Source organism: Zingiber officinale, chromosome 3B, assembly GCF_018446385.1.
Source record: "Zingiber officinale cultivar Zhangliang chromosome 3B, Zo_v1.1, whole genome shotgun sequence".
In the NCBI taxonomy this organism is placed as follows: Eukaryota; Viridiplantae; Streptophyta; class Magnoliopsida; order Zingiberales; family Zingiberaceae; genus Zingiber; species Zingiber officinale.
The window spans coordinates 117,668,218-117,693,429 of NC_055991.1; the positions used below are offsets into that span (position 1 = coordinate 117,668,218).

General features: G+C 38.5%; 1 non-coding gene across 1 annotated transcript; it reads left to right on the plus strand.

The window, feature by feature from the left end:
- Nucleotides 1–2,353: 2,353 nt before the first annotated feature.
- LOC121968907 lies at nt 2,354–2,459 on the plus strand. The gene has a single exon (XR_006108424.1). It is a non-coding gene; the product is annotated as a small nucleolar RNA R71 (small nucleolar RNA).
- Nucleotides 2,460–25,212: the final 22,753 nt, after the last annotated feature.

A 25,212-nucleotide genomic window follows, 5' to 3' on the forward strand; every position in this document is an offset into this window, starting at 1 on the left:
AGGAGTTTTTAAGAAATTGGGAGAGAAAGATATGTTTTGGAGAGTTGGGGGTGTGCGGAACACGGCCAAGATCTGGCCGTGTGAGGTAGGAGGTAGACTTTAGTAGTTCTCCTACACGGGCCGTGTAGATCTACACGGCCTCCCCATCTTCCTCTCGGGATTCTTTGCACGGGCCGTGTAGATCCACACGGCCTCCCCCTCTTCCTTCTCTGGATTCCTCGCACGGCCGTGTCTGGGACACGGCCTCTCCATCTTTCCTCTCGGGATTCTTTGCACGGCCGTGTCTCTGACACGGCCTATACCTTTTTCTCCTCGGGAGATCCCACACGGCCGTGTCTGGATGACACGGCCCAAACACTTCCCTTCTCTGCAACCTTTGCCTGGCCGTGTATAGCACACGGCCTGACTCTGTTTTGCACCTAACCTGAAAACAAAATCAAAAGAATGCATCAAACTAAAAGAATTTACAATACAAATCAAAACTAACTAAAAGAACCCTTGGGTTGCCTCCCAAGAAGCGCTTGTTTAAGATCTTTAGCTCGACCAAACTTAATCATTCGCTCCTTTTCCTCGCCCTTGGAGGACAGATATACTTTTCGTTTCTGTTGGGAGATCTCCTCCCAACATCTTCCACCACATTGTCTCCTTCATTTGGTGGCCTTCCATGAGGATGGAAATTCCATTCCTCAAGTTTATAAATGCTTGTCTTGCTACAAGCATTTAAAAGAGACGAGACATGGTTAGAGATATTAGATAAATCATATTCCAACTTTTCCTTACCAATTACCAAAGAAAGCTTATGATTTTTGACATCAATTATAGCTCCAGCTGTAGCAAGGAAAGGTCTTCCTAATATGATAGAAATCCTAGGGTCCTCTTCCATGTCCAACACGACAAAATCTGTGGGAATTACATTCCCATCCACCTCTACCGGCACATCCTCTATAATACCCAAAGGGTACCTGCAGGAATGATCGGCAAGTTGAAGTGCCATAGTAGTAAGTTTAATGTTTTTGAGACCTAATTTATTACAAATTGAATAGGGAATGAGGCTAACACTCGCCCCCAAATCACAAAAGCTTTTTCAAAAAATTCTTTTCCTATGTTGCAAGGAATATAAAAGCTCCCTGGGTCCTTCAGTTTTGGAGAAGTGTTCTTCTCAAAAATAGCACTACATTCCTCACTAAGCGCAATGGTCTCGACCTCTCCTCTTCTTCTCTTATTTGACATGAGATCCTTCAGAAATTTGGCAAATCTAGGCATTTGTAGAATAGCATCAATAAGAGGTACCTCTACACAAATTTCCTTAACTTTTTCTAGAAACTTGCCAAATTCTTCATCCTTCTTGAGCATTGTAAGTCTCTGAGGAAAAGGGACAGCTTTGCTCTGATGGTTCAGTGGAAGAGTCTCTTTAACCTCAATGGTACTCTCCTCATTAGCTTGAATCTGATTCGGTATAGGAGGAGGGAGCTCTTCTTCTTTTTGTATCCCTTTTGAAGCAGTCACTTGGGAGTCTCCCAAGGTCCGTCCGCTCCTAAGCTCAATCCTATTGCAATGCTCCATAGGATTCACATCAGGTTTTCCTGGAAGTTGTCCTGGTGCTCTGGATGATGAGGAAGCTAGTTGGGCAATTTGACTATCCTGAATCTTTTGATGCTTTTCAGAATTATCCATTCTCTGAATGAGCCTTGCTATATCTTGCTTCATTTCATTCTGAGTTGAGATAATTTCTTCAAGCATCTTTTCAACATTTGACTTTGGTAAGCCTTGAGAAGATAGATGTTGAAAATTTTGTTGCCCAGCTTGAAAATTTGGTCTTGCCCCCATAGATGGTCCTTGATCTTGATTATTTCTGTAAGAAAAATTTGGATGACTCTTCCATCCAGGGTTATAAGTATTTGAGTATGGGTTGTTCTGCCTTTGATTGTAACTCATGATTGCATCACATTGTTCAAGTTGATTGATTTGTGCAGTGATAGCTCCCAATGGACATGAGTCATTTGAATGCTCTGAACTCCCACATACTTCACAAGATGTACTAATAGCATTGACTATATTAGCACTAGTACCCATATTCTCAAATTTCTTTGTAAGAGCGTCCAATTTTTCAGACAAAAGAGTGACTGCATCTACATCAAACTTCCCTGATGCTTTAATTGTTGGGTTTACAGAGGAATAGCCACCACTTCTTTCATTTGCCCATTGATGATGATTTTGTGCTACACTTTCAATGATTTCTTCGGCTTCATCTAAGCTTTTGTTCATAAGTGCCCCTCCAGCAGCTGAATCAAGGGACACTTTGGTATGATAATTGATACCATTGTAAAAAGTGTGCAACACTAACCATCTTTCCAACCCATGATGTGGGCATTGTCTGAGCATACTATTATATCTATCCCATGCTTCAAAAAGAGATTCTGAGTCAGTTTGCTTGAAGCTTGCAATTAAATTCCTCATATGAGCTGTTTTGCTTGGTGGATAGAACTTATCAAGAAACTGTTGCTCACACTGCTCCCAAGTGGTGATGCTATTAGGGGCCAAAGAATTCAGCCATTGCTTTGCCCTATCTCTTAAAGAAAACCCAAATAATAATAATCTAACTGCATCTGAAGGAACTCCATTCATTTTCATGGTACCACATATTTCATAAAAGACCTCTAAGTGTTGATTAGGGTCCTCATGAGGTCCTCCACCAAATTGGTTCTGCTGCACCATAGATATGATTGCGGGTTTGATCTCAAAGTTATTAGCTTCACTGAAGGTCTTGAAATACTAGATCGAAAACCTCTCGCATAGGGTGCTGCATAATCCTTAAGTGGTCTATTTGCCATATTCAAATGTTCCTGTTCTTCAATTTGCCTTTGCAGAATTCTTCTTTTATGGAAAGTTCTATCAATCTCAGGGTCAAAAGGAAAGAATTCCCCTGCAAAGTTAGATCTTCGCATACACAAGAACAAGATAGCAGATAGCAATTCGACACAAAAAGAAAAATAGAAGAATCAAAAATGCAGAATTGCGTTTGTACAAAAAGAATTAACAAGAAGTGAAAGTTATACAAGAAAGTAAAAAAAAACAGAAATCTAATGATTAGTTACAACTATGCAATATGGAAGGAAAACAAATGTTATGTTTAGTCTAACTCAATTGATAATTCCTAATGTTATAGCGCAGTCCCCGGCAACGGCGCCAAAAACTTGTTCGCTCTCCGCAAGTGTACGGAAATGTCGCAAGTAATATAAAAGATTATCGTATCCACAGGGACTGGAATAAGCACTAGAAATGTCTAAATGCGAATTAGCTAAACAACTATCCAATCGTTTCAAAAGCAAAGTAAAGGTAAACAAATCTAATATTAGAGATCAACAAACAAGAGTTTAGTGTTTTGGGTTATGATAAAGGGAGATTCTAGGAGTTTCGGTTTCTTTGTAAGATTTCTTGAATGTAAATGGTTCACCAATTCTTATTCCTCAATTGTCAAACATGTAGAAAGTTGCCGGTTCTCTCTTGCAATAGACAACCGGCTAAGGACTGAGAAATGTATCTAAATAGGATTAATTAGACATGAACCTACGTTGTCCTTACACAGAAGCGCACCTATTACTATGCCTTCCTCGGATATCAACATATAAGCCCACAACTTATTAATCTATAAAGATACAAGAAGCTAATCATAGAATCCATCTTACTCTCTTGAATATTCCTATTTCCTCTTCAAGATTATCTCTCAAACGTCCTTACACGGGCTTGCACCTGTCACGTGGATCCCTCGGATGATCGAGTGAGAGTTTATCTTTACCAAGTCCATAAGAAATCCAAACAATCAATCAAGAATGAGAATTAAGCACAAACCACCATCAATCATTCAAGATCTAATTGATACAAGCAAGATAATGTCATTGAAACAAGAAAATGGCAAATCCATAAGAGATTACATCAATCCATCATACAAATACTCCCTTAATCCTAGAATACAAGATCTACTCCATGAATTGAGGAAGAAAACCCGAAAGAATAGAGATTACAAGCATTCCTTGAATCCCCAATCCAAGAAAACAAGAAGAGGGGAAAAGAGAAAACTTATCTACGAAGAAGCCTTGTCTTCGGATCCAATCCTCGCTCCGGAGCCGGAATCGTCAAGAACTCCCCTTGAATCACCCAGAAATCCTCCCAAGAATGGGAGGAAACCACCAAATCTTGCCTTCTCCCAAAGGGGGAGAGATCCCCTCTCAATTCATGAAGAAGGGTTTAAATAGAGGAGGGAATCGGGCGCCACACCGCCCCGTGACACGGCCGTGTGAGATTCACACGGCCATGTCCAGTTCCCTCTTTGCCAAAGCTGCACGGCCGTGTGACTCCACACGGCCAGAACCCCTCTGCTCTCTGGAAATGCTACACGGCCGTGTGGTGCACACGGCCACAGCCTGCTTGGTCTCTGGAAGTCTCACATGGCCGTGTAGATCCACACGGCCATGTAAGGCTTCTGCTCTGGTTGGCTTCAAATCTTGACACGGTCGTGCGAGGTTTACACGGCCATGTCAAACTCCACACGACCCGAGCTCCATACCAGTGCAGGGCCGTGTGAGGTACACGGCCCGGTGCTTTCTCCCTTCGTCTCCTCCAATGCATGCCCAAAGATGTAGATTCTTCACCAAATCGACTCCTGTGTACAGAAAATGCACAAAAAGCAGATCTCCGAACCAAAAGAGTAAATATGCTAAAAGGAAAGCTGGAAGTATAAAAATGCATAGATCAAGCATGCTCAAAGTATGTAAATGTGCGTAAAAACATGCATAAAAGAGTATATAATCTACGCACATCATGGTCCCAGCCGTTTTAGGCACAGAGAGTTTCTGTGCTCACCACCAGTCGACTGGTTCCAGTACCAGTCGACTGGTTCCAGTACCAGTCGACTGGTTCCAGTACCAGTCGACTGGTACAACCCTAAACTTAGGGTTTCCCATCCCGAGTACATTTCACTCGCACTCGGACCCTCACGACTCACTTGACTCTTCTTTGCAGCCTTGACCTCTTGCCTTCAAGCCTACTTCCTTTGGCTCTCGTTCCTCGGATGCATCCAAGCCCGCGGCTTGTCTCCAATGCCATCCTTCGCATATGCCTCGAAGTCGCTTCCCTCGGCCCTTGTCCTTGCTGCCTTGTCCACGATCCCTCAGATGCATTCAAGCCCGCGGCTTGTCCTCAATGCCATCCTTCATTGGACCCGAAGCCGTCAACCTGAGTCACATGTGTCACCTGCAGTCCTGGACAACTCAAGTACACATATCAAATAACGAGGGTAAACCTAACTTAAACCCTTTGCCCAAACACCAAAACACATGGTCCCACGGACCATTGGGATTGCTCCAACAGATATTAATTGAGTTGTTAGTAACTTACTTAATTAGTGGGCATTCGTTATTTTAAACACAGGGAGACTAACACACTCATGATAAGAAGGAGCCCATAGTGTAATTTGGGATTGGTGTGGTAGTGCAATAATAACTCTCTAGTGGAATGAGTTATTATTGATGAACTTGAGTTATGTGTTCGGGGCGAACACGGGATACTCAAGCTCATCGGAAGGTCAAAACCAATTTCTCCTCTAGGTCCTTGTCGTAGCCTCATTAATGCCTCTAATCCACTCATGAAAAACTCATCTTGGTGTCCAAGAAGCGGTCGGCCCATGGCTTGGTGACCAAGCCAAAGGGGCCGGCCATATTCTCCTTAAGGTGGTCTACCATATGCTTCATTAAGGGGGTCGACCACATATCTCAAATATGGAGGTGTGTTTTGAATTTTTAAAATCTTCTCTTTGTAGATATCTACAAGTTTTAAAAGAGAGATTTTAAAATATAAAACTTTCCTTATTTAAATTAGGCCACATGGTTTAAAAGAAAATTAAAAAGTTTTAAAACATTTCTTTTTTAACCATCCTCATGATTTTTAGAAAAAAAGGAAGAGAAGTTTTAAAATTAAAAATTTCTATTTTTGTAACCATGTTAAAAAAAGAAAATTTTAGAAGAGAAGTTTTAAATTTTAAAACTTTGTTTTAATTTTTAAAACTTTCCTTTTTTAACATCAACATTAGGAAATTTAAAAGAGAGCTTGTAAAATTTTATAAGAGCTTTCCTTCTTTGCTTAAAAATTTTTACAAAGTAATTTCTTTCCTTTTAAAGGGGCCGACCACCCTTGCTTGGTGCCCAAGTAAGGGGCCGGCCAATCAAATCAAATCATCCAATCAATGATTTGGTGATTGATTCAATCAAGAGGAAAGAAAAGGAAAAATAAAAGGGGAAAAGGAAAAACAAGAGGAAAATTTTAATTTTTTGTAAAAAGTCTTTCCTTATTTGCCTTGGGCAAGTAATATAAAAGAAGGGGAGGGGAGGCCTCATGAGACATCAATTCTTATTCTCGTGGTGGAGCTTCTCATTGTGGCCGACCCACTCTCCCTCTCTTTTCCCCTTGCTCTCTTTGGTTCCTTGGTGGTGGTGGTGGCCGAATACTAGAAGGAGGAAGAGGCTTTTGGGTGTTGTTCATCTTGAAGGATCGTCGCCCACACGACGTCCAAGAGGAGATGAGGAATACGGTTGAAGATCTCGAGGTTATTAGCATACATAGAAAAGGTATAACTAGTAATTTTCTTCCGCATCATGCTCTTTATTTTTCTTTGTAAGAATTCCAAACACAAGAGGCATTAGATTCTAGTTTTTCGAATTTGTTATTTGAGTTTGTGTTTTTTTTTGTTTTTCGAATTTGTGATTTGATTGTTCTTTTTGGTTAAACCTAGAGTTATATAAGGAAATTAAATATTAGCTTTCCTTAAAAGACTTTGTCTAGGCGGTGGTGGATACTCCCATACCCAAGAAGGCCATGTGCCTCGCGATGTAGTCCTGGAAGCCAATTTTAGAAATTAATATTTAATTGAATTTATAACATAGGTAGATTTGGATCAATAGTGTTAAGTTCCGCTTGCGATCCAAATCTAAACCATTAAGAATAGATAAGTTAAATTTGGTATCAATAATGTTAAGTTTCGTTTGCGATTCCTAATTTTACTTCTATAGAACACAATAGGTTGTTTAGGAAAGGTTCGACACTTGTACAAAATTTTTGTACAGTGGAACCGGTATGATCTTCCTAGGACCAACCAACATCCTCTTGTGGGGATATCAGAAGGATATATACCCTACTTTCTTGTTGAGTGGACGATCCATCTACGTAGACCTTCTAGATTTCTTCAAAATCTGTTGGAAGATAGGATAAAAATTACATTTATACTAAATCTTGGGCAATTTAGCCAAAGCTAACTCAAGGTTTTTTATAAATGAGGATTTTGATCCTTTAATCAAGAGTTACATAGAGATGTAATTGATAATCAGTCATCTACCGATCATACTAAGTCTTGGGGAATTTAGCCAAAGCTAACTCAAGGCATAGTATGATGTGGATCTTGTCCCGCGAGAATTATAGCTAATCGGTATGAATCTAGTAGTGTGGTTTGATCATATCCATGACTTGATTCTATGAAAGTTCTATAATTCAGTGGGAGCATCATTTAGTTAAAGGCCTAATTAAATGATAGATGGAATATGATATTTACTTTCTGCATTATTTTTGTTGTAGATTGCCATGTCGACAAACATGAACACCTTCTCCTTGCGTTCTGTCCTTGACAAGGACAAGCTCAATGGAGCTAATTTCCTGGACTGGTATAGGAATCTAAGAATTGTTCTCACACAAGAAAGAAAACTGTACATCCTGGAGCAACCCATTCCCGAGGCACCTCCTACCACTGCCACGCGAGCTGACCGAGATTAGACTGGGCACTGTTAGAGGAACTGGAAGAGGAACTGCTACCTACTTCCACTGCGGTTAGACTGGGCACTGGAAGAGGAACTGCAAAGTATATCTGGAAGATCTTAAGAAGAAGAGAAGTGAGACTTCTACTTCAGGTATATATGTTACAGAAGTCAATCTATCTATTTCTGCATTGTAGGTATTAGATACCGGATGTGGTTCTCATATTTGTACTAATGTGCAGACGCTGAGAAATAGCAGGGCATTGACGAAGGGCGAGGTGGACCTACGAGTAGACAATGGAGCACGGGTTGCTGTTGTTGCTGTAGGAACTTACTATCTATCTTTGCCCTCTGGGCTTGTACTAGAATTAGATGAATGTTGTTATGTGCCTGCTCTTACAAAGAACATCATTTCAGTCTCTTGTTTGGACAAGAAAGGCTTTTCTTTTGTAATAAAGAATAAATGTTGTTCCGTTTACTTAAATGATATGTTCTATTGTAGTGCACCTCTGATAAACGGACTCTACATTCTAAACTTAGAGAACCCCATCTATAACATAAGTACCAAAAGGTTCAAGTCAAATGATATGAACCGAACATATCTCTGGCATTGTCGCTTAGGTCATATAAATGAGAATCTCTTATCCCAGCTCCATAAAGATGGTTTACTGGACTAATTTGATTTTGAATCATATGAGACATGCGTGTTGGTTAGTCCTAGGAAAACGTACCGGTTCCACTGTACAAAAATTTTTGTACAAGTGTTGAACCTTTCCTTAAATAACCTATTGTGTTCTTTAGAAATTAAATTAGGAATCACAGACGAAACTTAACATCATTGATTCCAAATTTAACTTATCTGTTCTTAATGGTTTAGATTTGAATCGCAAGCGGAACTTAACACTATTGATTCAAATCCACCTATGTTATTAATTTTATTAAATATTAATTTCCAAAATTGGCTTCCAGGACTGCATGGCGAGGCACATGACCTTTTTGGATATGGGAGCAACCACCACCGCCTAGACAAAGCCTTTTAAGGAAAGCTAATATTTAATTTCCTTAAATAACTCTAGGTTAACCAAAAAGAACAATCGAATCACAAATTTGAAAAAGAAGAAAACACAAACTCGAAAAACTAATTCGAAAAACTAGATCTAATGCCTCTTGTGTTTGGAATTCATACAAAAGAAATACAACTAGTATGATGCGGAAATTAATTACTAATTATACCTTTGTAAACTTTAATGACCTCTTGATCTTCTACTGTATTCCTCTTCTTATCTCGGACGTTGTGTCGGCAACGATCTTCCGAGATGAGAACCACTAAGCTCCTTCTTTTCCAAGCTAGATTCGGCCACCATTAATTCTCCATGAGAAGTAAAGGTTCGACCACCACCACCAAGCTCGAAGGGATGCTAGAAACGAAGCCTTCTTTCTCTCCTTCTTCTCCTAGCCAGAACCGGCCACCATGGACTTCCTTTAAATTGATGTCGTCGGCCACAAAGGAGGAAGAGAAAAGAAGGAGAAGAGGAGACCCTAGGGCCGGCCACACAAAGGAAGAAAAGAGAGGAAGAAAAGAATAGAGTCGTTAGCCATGAATGCACCTCTACCCCCTCTTTTATAATCCTTGGTCTTGGCAAATAAGAAAATTTAAATAAAAACTTCCTTAATTCTTTTTCCATGATTAATAAAAATTAATTAATTAAAAAACAATTTTTCTTTTCTTAAACAACATGGTCGACCACTTAAAGCTATAAACAAGGAGAGTTTTAATTAATTAAAACTTCCTAATTTGTCTCCGGAAATTTATAAAATATTTCTCCAATAATTTTTCCCTTCATGGTGGATTATAAAAATGAAATTTTATAAATTAAAATCATTCTTTTAAACATGTGGATAATTTCCAAAAAGGAAAGTTATCTCTAAAAATTAAAATCTCTTTTCAATCTACAAATAAGGAAAGATATCAAATCTTTTCTTAATCTTTTGTAGAAACTAATAAAAGAGAATATTTAATTTTTAAAACTCTCTTTTAAATTATGATCATAGTTAAAAAGGAAAGTTTTCTCAAAATTAAAATCTTCTTTCTATCTACAAATAAGGAAAGATTTCAAATCTTTTCTTAATCTTTTGTAGAAAGATATAAAAGGAAAGATTTAAATTTTAAACTCTCTATTAAAACCATGATATCCACATAAGAAATAATTTTAATAAAAATCATTTTTAATATTCTAGTGGTCGGCCACCTAAGCTTGGGACCCAAGCTTTGGCCGGCCACCAACTTGGCTCATCCACTTGGTCTTGGCCGGCCCTAGCTTGGGTTCCAAGCTAGCTTGGCCTGGCCGCATTAGGATGGGTAAGAAGGTGGGTATATGGTGGGTATAAATCTATATATACAAGAGGCTACGATAGGGACCGAGAGGAGTAATTGGTTTTGGTCTCCTGATGAAATTAAGCTTCCCGTGTTCGCCCCGAACACACAACTTAACTTCATCAATAATAATTCATACCACTAAAGAATTATTATTGAACTACCGCACCAATCCCAAATTATATTTTTTGGGTTCCTTCTTATTATGAGTGTGTTAGTCTCCCTATGTTTAAGATGTCGAATGTCCACTAATTAAGTGAGTTATTGACAACTCATTTAATTAATATCTTAGTCCAAAAGTAGTACCACTCAACCTTATCGTCATGTCTGACTAAGTCCACCTGCAGGGTTTAACATGACAATCTTTATGAGCTCCTCTTGGGGACATTATCAACCTAGATTACTAGGACACAGTTTCCTTCTATAATCAACAAGTCACACTATAAGTAACATCATTTCCTAACTTATCGGTCATTTTGATTTATCGAACTAAATCTCACCCTTTGATAAGTCAAAAAAATAAATATTAAATATATGTGCTTGTTATTATATTAGGATTAAGAGCACACACTTCCATAATAACTAAGGTCTAGTTCTTTTATTAAAGCAGTATAAAAAGAACTTACCTTAAATGGTCCTGCTCAATACACTTAAAGTGTACTAGTGTAATTTATTAGTCAAGATAAACTAATGCATAATTACACTACGACTATTCCAATGGTTTGTTTCTTTCCATCTTAGTCGTGAGCTACTGTTTATAATTTATAAAGAACCAATAACACAATCTTCTGTGTGTGACACCACACATTATGTTATCTACAATATAAATTAATTGAACATCTACATTGGTATATATAAATGTAGACACCTGACCAATGTAATTCTTATAAATGTTTATACAAAATCTAGACTTTTAGTATACACTCCAACAATGTGAGTCATGCCTACTGGGCAAGATGACCAAGACTCCCTTTAATGTGGAACCGCCACATCAGCGGCCCCCCTAGAGCCGGTCCCACGGATATGGAGGGAGGTAAATGCAGGTACACAGGTGGAAAGTGCATGGCGGAGACGTTACCAAGACTCCCTTTAATGGACACAGTGAAAGAGCGACTGACTTGTTAGGACTTATATATAGTGATGTATGTGACCCTTTCAATGTCACTGTCAGAGGTGGTTATAGGTACTTCATTACATTTACTGATGACTTCAGTAGATATGATTATGTGTATCTGATGACACATAAGTCACAATCCTTTGAAAAGTTCAAAGAATTCAAGAATAAAGTACATAACTAGTTAGGCAAGAGTATTAAAATACTTCGATCAGATCGAGGTGGTGAATACCTTAGCCATGAGTTTCGTGACTATCTAGCTGAGTGTGGGATCCTATCCCAACTCACTCCTCCTGGAACACCATAGTGGAATGGTGTATCCGAAAGGAGGAATCGTACCCTACTAGATATGATACGATCTATGATGAGTCACACAGATCTTCCTATATCTTTTTGGGGATATGCTCTAGACACAGCAACCTTCACACTTAACCGTGTTCCATCCAAAGCTGTGTTAAAGACACCATATAAGATATGGACTGGGAGAGATGCCCAAATGTCTTTTATGAGGATTTGGGATTGTGAGGCTTACGTTCGACGTCAAGTCACTGGGACCGAAATCCGATAAGTGTTATTTTATTGGATATCCCAAGGAAACGAAGGGATATTACTTCTACATTCCTAGTCAACACGAAGTGTTTGCGGCTAAAACTGGGGTATTTCTAGAAAAAGGACTTTGTTTCTAGAAAAACTAGTGGGAGTACATTCGATCTTGAAGAAGTTCAAGATATGGACCATAACACTGAAGCCTTGATGGAAGTTGAACTGGAACCACAAAGTGTTGTGGATGATGAGATTGTTCCACAAGGAGTTGAGGAACAACAACCAGTTCAAGTAGACCTACCTCTTCGCAGATCTGACAAGATACGTCGTCAGCCTGAAAGATACTCATTTCTCTTGCCTAACCATGATGATGTTATGCTCGTTGAGAATGAGCCTATCTCCTATCAGGAAGCTGTGATGAGACCAGATTCTGAGTCATGGCTAGAGGCCATGAGATCCGAGATGGAATCCATGTACACCAACCAAGTATGGACTTTGGTTGATCCACCTGAAGGCGTCAAACCCATTGGGTGTAAGTGGGTCTTTAAGAGAAAGACTGACATGGATGGACTTATTACCTATAAGGGTCATTTGGTAGCTAAAGATTTCAAGCAAATTTATGGTATTGACTATGATGAAACCTTTTCTCCAGTAGCGATGTTTAAGTCCATTCGGATCATGCTTGCTATTGCAGCATACCACGATTATAAGATCTGGCAGATGGATGTCAAAATCATATTTCTGAATGGAAATTTGCTTGAGGATGTGTACATGACACAACTTGAGGGTTTTGTAGATCCACAGCATACTGGCAGAGTATGCAAGCTGCATAAGTCCATTTATGGACTAAAGCAAGCTTCTCGGAGCTGGAATCTTCGATTCGATGATGCAATCAAACAGTTTGGTTTCATCAAGAATGAAGATGAACCCTGTGTCTACAAGAAGGTTGTTGGGAACACAGTTGTCTTCCTTGTATTGTATGTGGATGACATACTACTCATGGAAATGACATCCCTTTGCTGCAGTCTGAAAGACTTGGCTAGGGAATTGTTTCTCAATGAAGTACTTAGGTGAAGCAGCCTGTATTTTAGGCATAAAGATCTATAGAGATAGATCTAAGAGATTGCTTGGCCTAAGTCAAAGTACATATATTGACACGGTATTATTACGGTTTGCCATGCAAAACTCCAAGAAAGGATTTCTGCCGATGTCACATGGTGTGAGTCTTTCGAAGACTCAAAGTCCCTCTTCTAGAGAGGAGAGAGACCGCATGGATAAGATCCCTTATGCCTCAGCCATAGGATCTATCATGTACACTATGCTATGTACTCGTCCTGATGTTTCGTATGCTTTGAGCATGACGAGCAGATACCAGTCAGATCTAGGTGAGCGTCATTGGATAGCGGTCAAGAATATTCTTAAGTACTTAAGAAGGACTAAAGAATATTTCTTGATATTTGGAGGCGATGGCGAGCTAGCTTTAAAGGGTTACAGTGATGCCAACTTCCAAACTGACCAGGATGATTATAGATCTCAGTCTGGTTCGTGTTTTGTTTGAATGGTGGTGCTGTGAGCTGAAAGAGTTCGAAGCAGGAAACAGTTGTCAATTCTACAATAGAGGTCGAGTATATTGCTGCATCAGAAGCAGCAAAGGAGGCAGTTTGGATCCGCAAGTTCATTACTAAGCTTGGGATGGTTCCTAGCATAGCTGATCCTATAGAGCTCTATTGTGACAACAATGAAGCAATTGCATAGGCTAAGGAACATTGCTCACACCAGCGGACCAAACACATACTACGACGCTTCCATCTCATTCGAGAGATCATCGATAGAGGAGATGTGAAGATTTACAGAGTACCCACAGAGGCTAACGTCGCTGATCCCTTGACCAAGGCTTTGGCACAGAGAAAGCATGATGGTCACACTAGGTCATTGGGCCTTAGAGCCTACACTGATTGGCACTAGTGCTAGTGGGAAATTGTTAGTTAGAGCCCTAGAGCCAATCATATGATGATTGTTGTATGGACTCGATGTATCATATTCCTATGTATATTTATAAAGACATTTCTTTATGGTTATTATACTTACTTGTATTGGTGCCAAATAACTAAGTATAATAGCGTCCTTGAGTAGAAGGTTCTTATCTATATCAATCGATTGATTGAATTGATAGTGAGATGATATAGAGAACACTACTCTTAATCATTCCTAGTCAAGTATTAACATTCAGGGACAATGTTAATGCGATGAGAATAGCATGTAGGTCAACTCGATGACTTGATCTCACAAGTCATGAATATAGAGATATCAAGTTGACACATGGGTATGCACTCGAGAATGTATACTGAATGACCCACCATGAGAAAGTATCATGGATCATTATATGAGTGTCATATACTTTCTCATGTGACTATTAGTATGACTATCAGTCCTTGGACCTGAAGTCACCATGGTTCCCTACATAAGGAGTTGCATACTTTGGCTTCGTCAAACGTCACCCGTAACTGGGTAGACTATAAAGGCGATTACTGGGTGTGTAACAAATTATACGGAGGGATGTGAGTGATGTAGATGGGATCTATCCCTCTTATATAACGGGAGTGACATCATGATTCTTGATAGAGTGAGACCACTAAGTGCATGGCCATGCCTAAATGAGTCAATTTGAGATATTGGGCTCATTTGTTTAGAGTGAGTCTACCTAGAGTTCAAGATATAGATTGATTAGAGGATGACATGATATATGCCTCAATTGATCAATCTAGATGTCAAGGATAGAAGAACATTATCACATATTGTGAGAGTCGCAATTAGTAGTCACAAAGGTGATGTTGGATATCAACATTCTTGTAACTTGGGTGGTAATGATGTGTTGCTAGATACCGCCCATTATTTATGCTTCTAAATGGGCTTAGGAGCATTGCCAACGTTACAAGAACCTATAGGGTCACACACAAAGGAAAATTAGATGGAGAATAGGTTCATATGATGAACCAAGAGGATTAGATTCATGTGATGAACTAAATTGGATTAAGAGTAATCCAAATTAGACTAATTGAGTTGGACTCAATTTGATTCATGTGTCAAATGAGTCTAATTTAGATTATGACTCATTGAATCAATTTAATTTAATGGATAGAGATTCACTAAATTAAATTGACTTGAATCAATAATTAGATTTGATCAACCATGGGAGATAAATGGATCAAGTTTGACTTGACTTGAGAGGGAAGATGAAGCGTCAAATTTGACTTGACCAAATGCCACCTCATTGTGACTTGGCATGGGGCCGGCCAATGATGGTGTTCCACATCATCAAGGCTACATCATTGAGTGCCACCTCATGAGGAAGACCAAGAGCCATGACTCTTGGTATTACATGGAGGTATATAACACACAATGAAGTGGCCGACCACTTTATGGTGAATTGAAGCAATTGTGTGCTCATTGAAGTCTTCTTCTTCCTCCTCTCATTCTCTTGTTCTCTCCCTCTCCTCCATTGCCGAGCCACCCAAGAGTGCTAGCACACTCTAAGTGGTTCTTCTCCACCTTTTGTCCGTATGGATACTTGTAGAGGAGTGTTCACTTGACACTCTACGAGATCCGGCAACTTTTGGACGAGCGGGATAAGCGAAGGGGTTCACTACAAAGGTATACTCTCTTTTCATATAGATCTAAGGTAGATCTAGTGTAGAGACATGTACATGATTTAATTTTAAATATATCTTCGCATGGATCCGTGGCTAGCTTCAGGGTTTCCGTAATGCAAAAAGCGATTTTTGCGGCCCGAAATGCTAACAATTTACTCCCTGTGGGTTACACAGATTCGGATTTCCAATCAGATAGGGACAAGAGTAAATCTACATTAGGCTATGTGTTTACTCTAGGAGGAGGAGCCATTGCATGGAGAAGTGTTAAGCAGAAATGCGTTTCAGACTCAACCATGGAAGCTGAGTATGTGACAGCCTCTGAGGCAGCCAAAGAAGTTGTATGGCTCAGGAACTTCCTAATGGACTTAGATGTGATTCCTAGTTGGCCCAAAATCATCACAATTTATTGTTAATAGCAGTGCAGTTGCAAACTCGAAGGAACCATGAGCCCATAAGGCAAGTAAACATATAGTGCGCAAGTACCACCTGATACGAGACATAGTCAAGCGAGGAGAAGTTGTCGTCACCAAGATTGCATCAGCAGATAACCTGGCAGATCCTTTCACTAAGGTCTTTCCGGTGAAAGCTTTTGATCGGCATGTGGATGGGATGGGAATCAGATATATGGCAGAAGATATGGCAGCTTAGTCTTTTAGTATAAGTGGGAGATTGTTAGAGTGTATACTAAAAGCCTAGCTTTTATAAACATTTATTTTTAAAATAAAAGAATCACATTGGTCAAATGTCTACATTTATTTGTTAAGTGTAGTTGTTCAAATAATTTATATTGTAGATAACATGGTGTGTGGTGTCACACACAGAAGATCATGTTATCAGTTCTTTATAAGTTATAAACAGTTGCTCACGACTAAGATGGAAAGGAACAAACCATTGGAATAGTTGTAGTGTAATTAGGTATTAGTTTATCTTGACTAATAAATTACACTAGTACACTCTAAGTGTATTGAGTAGGACCATTTTAGGTAAGTTCTTTTTATACTGACTTAATAAAAGAACTAGACCTTAGTTATTATGGAAGTGTGTGCTCTTAATCCTAATATAATAACAAGAACATATATTTAGTATTTATTTCTTTAACTTATCAAAGGGTGAGATTTAGCTTGATAAATCAATAAGCCCGATAAGTTGGGAAATGATATTACTTATAGTGTGTGTTGTTGATTATAGTGAGAAACTGTGTCCTAGTTATCTAGGTTGAGAATGCCTCCAAGAGGAGCTCATAAGGATTGTCATGTTAAACCCTACAGGTGGACTTAGTCCGACATGACAATGAAGTTGAGTGGTACTACTCTTAGAGCTAGATATTAATTAAGTGAGTTGTCAGTAACTTAATTAGTGGGCATTCGTTATCTTAAACACAGGGAGACTAACACACTCTTGATAAGGAGCTCATAATGTAATTTGGGATTGGTGCGGTAGTGCAATAATAACTCTCTAGTGGAATGAGTTATTATTGATGAACTTGAGTTGTGTGTTCGGGGTGAACACGAGATACTCAAGCTCATCGAAAGGCCAAAATCAATTTCTCCTCTAGGTCCCTGTCATCACCTCATTAATGCCTCTAATCCACTCATGAAAAGCCCATCTTAGTGTCCCAGAAGGGGCTGACCCATGGCTTGGTGACCAAGCCAAAGGGGCCGACCATATTCTCCTTAAGGTGGTCTGCCATATGCTTCATTAAGGGGGCCGACCACATATCTCAAATATAGAGGGGTGTTTTGAATTTTTAAAATCTTCTCTTTGTAGATATCTACAAGTTTTAAAAGAGAGATTTTAAAATATAAAACTTTCCTTATTTGAATTAGGCCACATGGTTTAAAAGAAAATTAAAAAGTTTTAAAAGTTTCCTTTTTTTAACCATCCTCATAGTTTTTAAAAAAAAGGAAGAAAAGTTTTAAAATTAAAATTTTCTATTTTTGTAACCATGTTAAAAAAGGAAATTTTAGAAGAGAAGTTTTAAATTTTAAAACTTGGTTTTAATTTTTAAAACTTTCCTTTTTTAACATCCACATTAGGAAATTTAAAAGAGAGCTTGTAAAATTTTATAAGAGCTTTCCTTCTTTGCTTATAAAATTTTTACAAAGTAATTTCTTTCCTTTTAAAGGGGTTGGCCACCCTTGCTTAGTGCCCAAGCAAGGGGCCGTCCAATCAAATCAAATCATCCAATCAATGATTTGGTGATTGATTCAATTAAGAGGAAAGAAAAGGAAAAATAAAAGGGGAAAAGGAAAAAACAAGAGGAAGATTTTAATTTTTTGTAAAAAGCCTTTCCTTATTTACCTTGGGCAAATAATATAAAAGAAGGGGAGGGGAGGTCTCATGAGACATCAATTCTTATTCTCGCGATGGAGCTTCTCATTGTGGCCGACCCTCTCTCCCTCTCTTTTCCCCTTGCTCTCTTTGGTTCCTTGGTGGTGGTGGTGGCCGAATACTAGAAGGAGGAAGAGGCTTTTAGGTGGTGTTTATCTTGGAGGATCGTCGCCCACACGACGTCCAAGAGGAGGTGAGAAATACGACAGAAGATCTCGAGGTTATTAGTATACAAAGAAAAGGTATAACTAGTAATTTTCTTCCGCATCATGCTAGTTATTTTTCTTTGTAAGAATTCCAAACACAAGAGACATTAGATTCTAGTTTTTCGAATTTGTTATTCGAGTTTGTGTTTTTTTTTTATTTTTCGAATTTGTGATTCGATTGTTCCTTTTGGTTAATCCTAGAGTTATATAAGGAAATTAAATATTGGCTTTCCTTAAAAGACTTTGTCTAGGCGGTGGTGGATACTCCCATACCCAAGAAGGCCATGTGCCTCGCCATGTAGTCCTGAAAGCCTATTTTAGAAATTAATATTTAATTAAATTTATAACATAGGTGGATTTGGATCAATAGTATTAAGTTTCACTTGCGATCCAAATCTAAACCATTAAGAACAGATAAGTTAAATTTGGAATCAATAATGTTAAGTTATGTTTGCGATTCCTAATTTAACTTCTAAAGAACACAATAGGTTGTTTAAGAAAGGTTCGACACTTGTACAAAATTTTTGTACAGTGGAACCGGTACGATCTTCCTAGGACCAACCAACATCCTCTTGTGGGGATATCAGAAGGATACCTGCCCTACTTTCTTGTTGAGTGGACGATCCATCCACGTAGACCTTCTAGGTTTCTTCAGAATCTATTTGATGGACCTCCGTCAGAAAGTCTACTAAAGCTTGCACTTTAATTTTTGTTCTAGGCTGATATGATATGTCATATTTGTTGGGACCATTGGCTGGCTAGAAAGGGGGTTGAATAGCCCTGCACAAATAAAACAAAAATACCCTTCTCGAACTTAAAAGAACACTTGCATAAAAATAGAATAGAAAATGAACTAAAAAGAAAGAGACACCTGAATTTACTTGGTTATAACAAAAGAGGTTGTTAATCTAAGGAAGTGAAATGCACTAACTCTTCTTCAGGCGGAGAAGCCTCTTTATAGTAGTGTAAGCACAGAAAATGAGAAGCTAAATGAAAACTAAAGTGTGTACAAGTGTTGTTGCAAGAAATGCTTGTTGTTCTTCAGCTTTTGGGCCAAGACTGTATTTATAGCCTTGGTCGGGGAGCTTGGAAGGGTTCCAGTCGCCTGGAGTGGGATAAAAACTTATCCCCAATGCAACGTTCAAAATCCACGCCAATCTGGATAAAAACAGGGTCTGAGTGCCCGAAAGGGTTCCGGGCGCCCCAGTCCGAGTGCCTCGGACTGGTCTGGGCGCCCTGACTGGGAAAGTCAACAGCATTGACTTTTTCTACCCAGGTCTTCTACTCTGGTTCCGTTCACCTCGGTCCTGGTCTTCCACTCTAGCTTCGCTTGCTTGATCTCAGCCATCCAGAATAGGGCTCACCGGAACCCAACTTCTGGCCTTCTCCTTGAGCAGGCTTCCGCTCCGGCTTCTCGTCTCTCGAACGTCGGGCACGTTCTTCTCGTCCATCGATGTACTCTTCTAAATCCCTTTCATCCCTCAGATGCACTGAGCCCGTCAACTCCCTTCCCGTGCCATCCTTCTCGCTAGCTGCGTCTTCTGCTTGACTTCTTGTGCTCCTAAGCTCCTGTACACTTAGACACAAGTATCAAAACCAATATGACCTAAGTTAACTTGTTTGATCACATCAAAACAACCTTGTAGTTCTAATAATATTCCCCTTTTTAATGTGAGTAACCCAAGTTAAGCTAGGGTTAACAGATAAAGTTAAAATAAATTTTACAATAAAGTGCAATAAATTAAGTTTAAATTTTAATTTGTCTCCCCCTAGACTTAATCTTTTCCTTCTCCCCCTTTGATCACATAAAAATGGGGTATCCAGAAAAATATAAGGGTTATTCTGATAAATAATTTTGAAAAACTTATTAACTTTTGAAAATGATTTTGATATCAAAAAATATTGCAATAATTTTTTTAAAAAAAAATCTAAGTAAAAAAAATTCAAGTAGAAAAATTTTCTAAGTTTAAAGATAAAATTTTGTACAGCGCATAAAACAAATTTTCGTAAAGCTAAGTTTATAAAATAACTTAAAATGAGAAATTTTTCTATGTTAAACAAATTTGCAAAAAAAAAATTTGAGAATTTTCTAAAAAAAAATTAAGTGATTATTTAAAGCATTATCTAATTTCAATTTTAATGCTCTATCAGTTAGTCAATTAAACATTTTATTTCAATATTTAACTTCCAGGTTGTGGCGAGACACTAGGCTTTCTTGGTTATTGGAGCAATATCCACTTTCTAGACAAAGTATCATAATGAAATTAAACCTTTAATTTTCTTGCTGAAAGCGCTAAGTCTAATTGAACTTTTAATTAAGATAAGACTTTGGAACACCGTAAAGGTTCCTTCCAAGTGGGTTAATTAGGAATTTCTTTATAATGTATTTCTCAGAAATTTTCCTTATTTATCCTTTGTGATATTTAAAATATCAATTTAGATTATTAAATTTTCTATAATTTGTATTATATGAGCATGCATGATTTTTTAAGTTATTTATTTCTTTTTGCAAAATATCATTTTCCACTTTTATTTTGTCAAATTCTTCTAATGGGAAAGATTTTGCTAGAATTAATTTTTAATTTCTTTTTCTAATTTACAACAATCTTTAGTTAATAATTTAACAAATTTAAATAAATAATTTAACGGGAGGAAGAGATCGTACCTGACTTACCTTGTCGATCTTATTATCCGTAGCTCCCCTTAAACTACTGTTTTCTTCCGATGTACCTCCCCCTTCATCGATACTCTCGATGCTCATTTTGTTGGTTGCTACTCAGAATACCTATTGGTTCCCCTGTACAACAATTTTGTACAAGGTCTGAACCTTTTCCTAGCTACCATATGTTCTTTAAAAATTAAACTTGAATCGCAAGCGGAACTTAATACTATTGATTCTAAGTTTAACTTATCTGTTGTTAGAGGTTTAGACTTGGATCGCAAGTAGAACTTAACACTATTGATCCAAGTCCACCCATGTTACAAAGTTGATCAAATATTTATTTCTAAAATCGGCTTCCATGACTGCAGGGCGAGGCACTCGACCTTCTTGGATATGGGATCATCCACCACCCCCTAGACAAAGCCTTTTAAAGAAATTCAATATTTAACCTCCCTACAGTAACCCTAGGTTTAACTGCTAAGAACAATCGAATCACAAGATAAAAAAAACAAAAGAACACAATAATCGATTCCTAGAATTACTAGCCTCTTGTGTTTGATATTTCAAAATTATACAAAGAAAAACTAGTATGATGCGGAATTGAATTACTAGTTATACCTTTCTTTGTACGCAACAACCTCTTGATCTTCTATCGTATTCCTCTCCTTATCTCGGACGTTGTGTGGGCAACAATCTACCGAGATGAGAACCACCAAGAATTCTTCCTCCAAGCAAGTTTCGGCCACCAACCAAGCTCCAAGGGATGCTTCCTTTCTCTCCTTCTTCCTCTAGCAAGATCTGGCCACCACCAAGCTCCTTGAGATGAAGATGCCACTGGCCACACAAGGAAGAGAAATAGGAGAAGAGAGGAAGAGAGAACCGGCCACCAACCAAGGAAGAGAGGAGAGGAAAATAGAATAGAGTTATGTCTCATGAAGGCACCCCTACCCTCTCTTTTATATCCTTGGTCATGGCAAATAAGGACATTTAATTACAATTAAAATTTCCTTAACTTCCTTGCCATTGGTTAATAAGGAAAATTTAATTAAAAATTCCTTTTAACTCATGGTCGGCCCCTACAAGAGCTCCAAAAAGGCAAGTTTTAAACACAAAATTAAAACTTCCTTATTTGCTTTCGGAAAATTTTAAAAATAAAATTTCCTCTTTTTGAATCCCTTCATGGTTGGTTATAAAAGGAAACTTTTATAAATTAAAATCTCTCTTTTAAAACATGTGGATGGTTACAAAAAAGAAAAGTTTTCGCCAAAATTAAAATCTTCCTTTTAAACTACAAATAAAGAAAGATATCAAACCTTTCTCGTAATCTTTTGTAGAAAGCTATAAAAGGCAAGATTTAAATTTTAAACTCTCTTTTAAACCATGGCTTCCACATAAGAAAAAATTTAAAAATAAAATTCCCTTTTAATTTAATTATGGCCGGCCACCTATGCTTGGGCTCCAAGCTAGGGCCGGTCACAACTTGGCTCCATCTAGCCTTGGTTGGCCGGCCCTAGCTTGAGCTCCAAGCTAGGCTTGGCCGGCCACCTCTAGGTGGGTAAGAAGTTGGGTATGAGTGGGTATAATACTTTATAATTAAGAGGCTACGATAGGGATCGAGAGGAGGAATTGGTTTTGGTCTCCCGATGAAATTAAGCTTCCCATGTTCACCCCGAACACCCAACTTAATTTCATCAATAATAATTCATACAACTAAAGTATTATTATTGAACTACTGCACCAATCCTAGATTACATTTTGGGTTCCTTCTTACTATGAGTGTGTTAGCCTCCTTGTGTTTAAGATATCGAATGTCCATTAATTAAATAAGTTACTGACAACTCAATTAATATCTAGCTCCAAGAGTAGTACCACTCAACCTTATCATCATGTCGGACTAAATCTATCTGCAGAGTTTACATGACAATCCTTATGAGCTCCTCTTGGGGGCATTATCAACCTAGATCACTAGGATACAATTTCCTTCTATAATCAACAATACACACTATAAGTAATATTATTTCTCAATTTATCGGGCTTATTGATTTATCGAACTAAATCTCACCCATTGATAAATTAAAGGAATAAATATTAAATATATGTGCTTGTTATTATATTAGGATTAAGAGCACACTTCCATAATAACAGAGGTCTTGTTCTTTTATTTAGTCAGTATAAAAAGAAACTACCTCAAATGGTCCTACTCAATACACTTTAAGTGTACTAGTGTAATTATATAGTCAAGATAAACTAATACTTAATCACACTACGACCTTCCAATGGTTTGTTCTTGTCCATCTTGGTCGTGAGCTACTGTTTATAATTTATAAGGAACTAATAACATTATCTTCTATGTGTGATACCACACACTATGTTATCTACAATATAAATTAAATGAACAACTACACTTAGCCTATAAATGTAGATATTTGACCAATGTGATTCTTTATTTCAAAATATTTATACCAAAAGCTAGATTTTTAGTATACATCCTAACACATTTCGAACGAGCTTGCTTCGTGTTCATCTTCTTGATGACTTGCCATTAATGCAAGTCTGAAGAAAGCCTCGACTTCCGATTCGGATGAGGTATCATCCCACATCGCCTTTAGAATCTTGTACTTATTCGTTTGGACAGACTTCTTTCCTTTGTCCTTGTCTTTGTTCCTTAGCTTGGGGAAGTTATCTTTGACGTGTCCTTCATTGCAGTGGTAGCATCTGATCGTCCTTTTCTTTCTATCCTGCGGATGGTTAGTTTTTCTTGATTTAAATAACTCTTTAAAATGCCTTACCATCATTACCACTTCATCATCGTCGAGAGAAGACTTAGATTTATCTCTCATTTCCTTGAGGGCGAAGTTGTGCTTCGGCTCCTTTGTACATGCACATCTCGATTCATGCACTTCAAACGTTGAAAATAATTCTTCTAAGGTAATAGATTCTAAGTCCTTAGAGATATAGAAGGCGTCTACTAATGATGCCCAATTTGTATTTCTAGGGAATTCATTAAGAGCGTACCTTAGCGAATCTCGGTTACTTACCTTTTCTCCGAGATTCAAAAGTTCGGTGATGAGCTCCTTAATCCTTGAGTGAAGGTGTGCAATCGTTTCATCTTCTTCAAATCGCAGGTTGGTGATATGATTGTGAAGTAAGTCCCATCTCGTAACCTTGGCTTCGGACGTCCCTTCATGTAGCTCAAGGAACTTCTCCCGAAGCTCCTTTGCTGAGTTGTAGGTGCCTATCCGATTGACTTGTTATGGCAAAAGGACGCTCAGCAAATGGAACTCTACTTTGTCGTTTGCCACATAGTCAGCCTGCTCTTTCTTTATCCATTGGTATTCTTCCTTACCTTCGGATGTTACAAAATCAAACTTCATTATTAAAAGTAATTCAAAGCCAGTTTTAAAGAATACCTGCATTCTCTTTTTTCAACTAACAAACTCCCCCCTTGAACTTTGGTGGGTATATGCTCGGTCTGACCATTAATTCGATGCTTTGATCGACAGTTAGTCCTCCTGAAGTGTCCTGGCTCTGATACCACTTGTTGGGACCGTTGGCCAGCTAGAAGGGGGGTTGAATGATCCTGTACAAATAAAACAAAATACCCTTCTCGGACTTAAAAGAACACTTGCATAAAAATAGAAGAGAAAATGAACTTAAAAGAAAGAGACACTTGAATTTACTTGGTTACAACTGGGGAGGTTATTAATCCAAGGAAGTGAAATGCACTAACTCTCATTCAGGTGGAGAAGCCTCTTTACAGCAGTGTAAGCATATAAAATGAGAAGCTAAATGAAAACTAAAGCATGTACAAGTGTTGTTACAAGAAATGCTTGTCGTTCTTCAGCTTCTGGACCAAGGCTATATTTATAGCCTTGTTCGGGGCACCTGGAAGAGTTTTAGGCACTTGGAGTGGAATAAAAACTTATCCCCAATGCAACATGCAAAATCCACATCAATCTGGATAAAAATAGGGTTCCGGGCACCCTGGATTGTTCCAGGTGCCTCAAGTTCGGGCGCTCCGGGCGCCCCGACTGGGAAAGTCAACAGTGTTGACCTTTTCTGCCCAGGTCTTCTGCTTCGGTTCCGTTCGCCTCGGTCCGAATTTTCTGCTCTGGCTCCGCTTACTTGGGTGATCTCGACCATCCAGAATACGACTCACCCAAACCCAACTTTTGGCCTTCTCCTCGAGCAAACTTCTTCTCTGGCTTCTCGTCCCTCGAACGTCGCACACGTTCTTCTCACCCACCAGTGTACTCTTTCGCAACCCTTTGGTCCCTCGGATGCCCTGAACCCATCGGCTCCCTTCCTATGTCATCCTTCTTGCTAGCTGCGTCTTTTACTCGACTTCATGTGCTCCTAAGCTCCTGTACACTTAGATACAGGGATCAGAATCAACAGGACCTAAGTTAACTTATTTGATCACATCAAAACAACCTTGGGGTTCTAACAATATTCTCCCAACTCATTTGCTCATTTGATGAGATGGCCTGTTACTTCCACATTAGTAAGAGTCTTACCCATGGTGCTGTTGGTCAA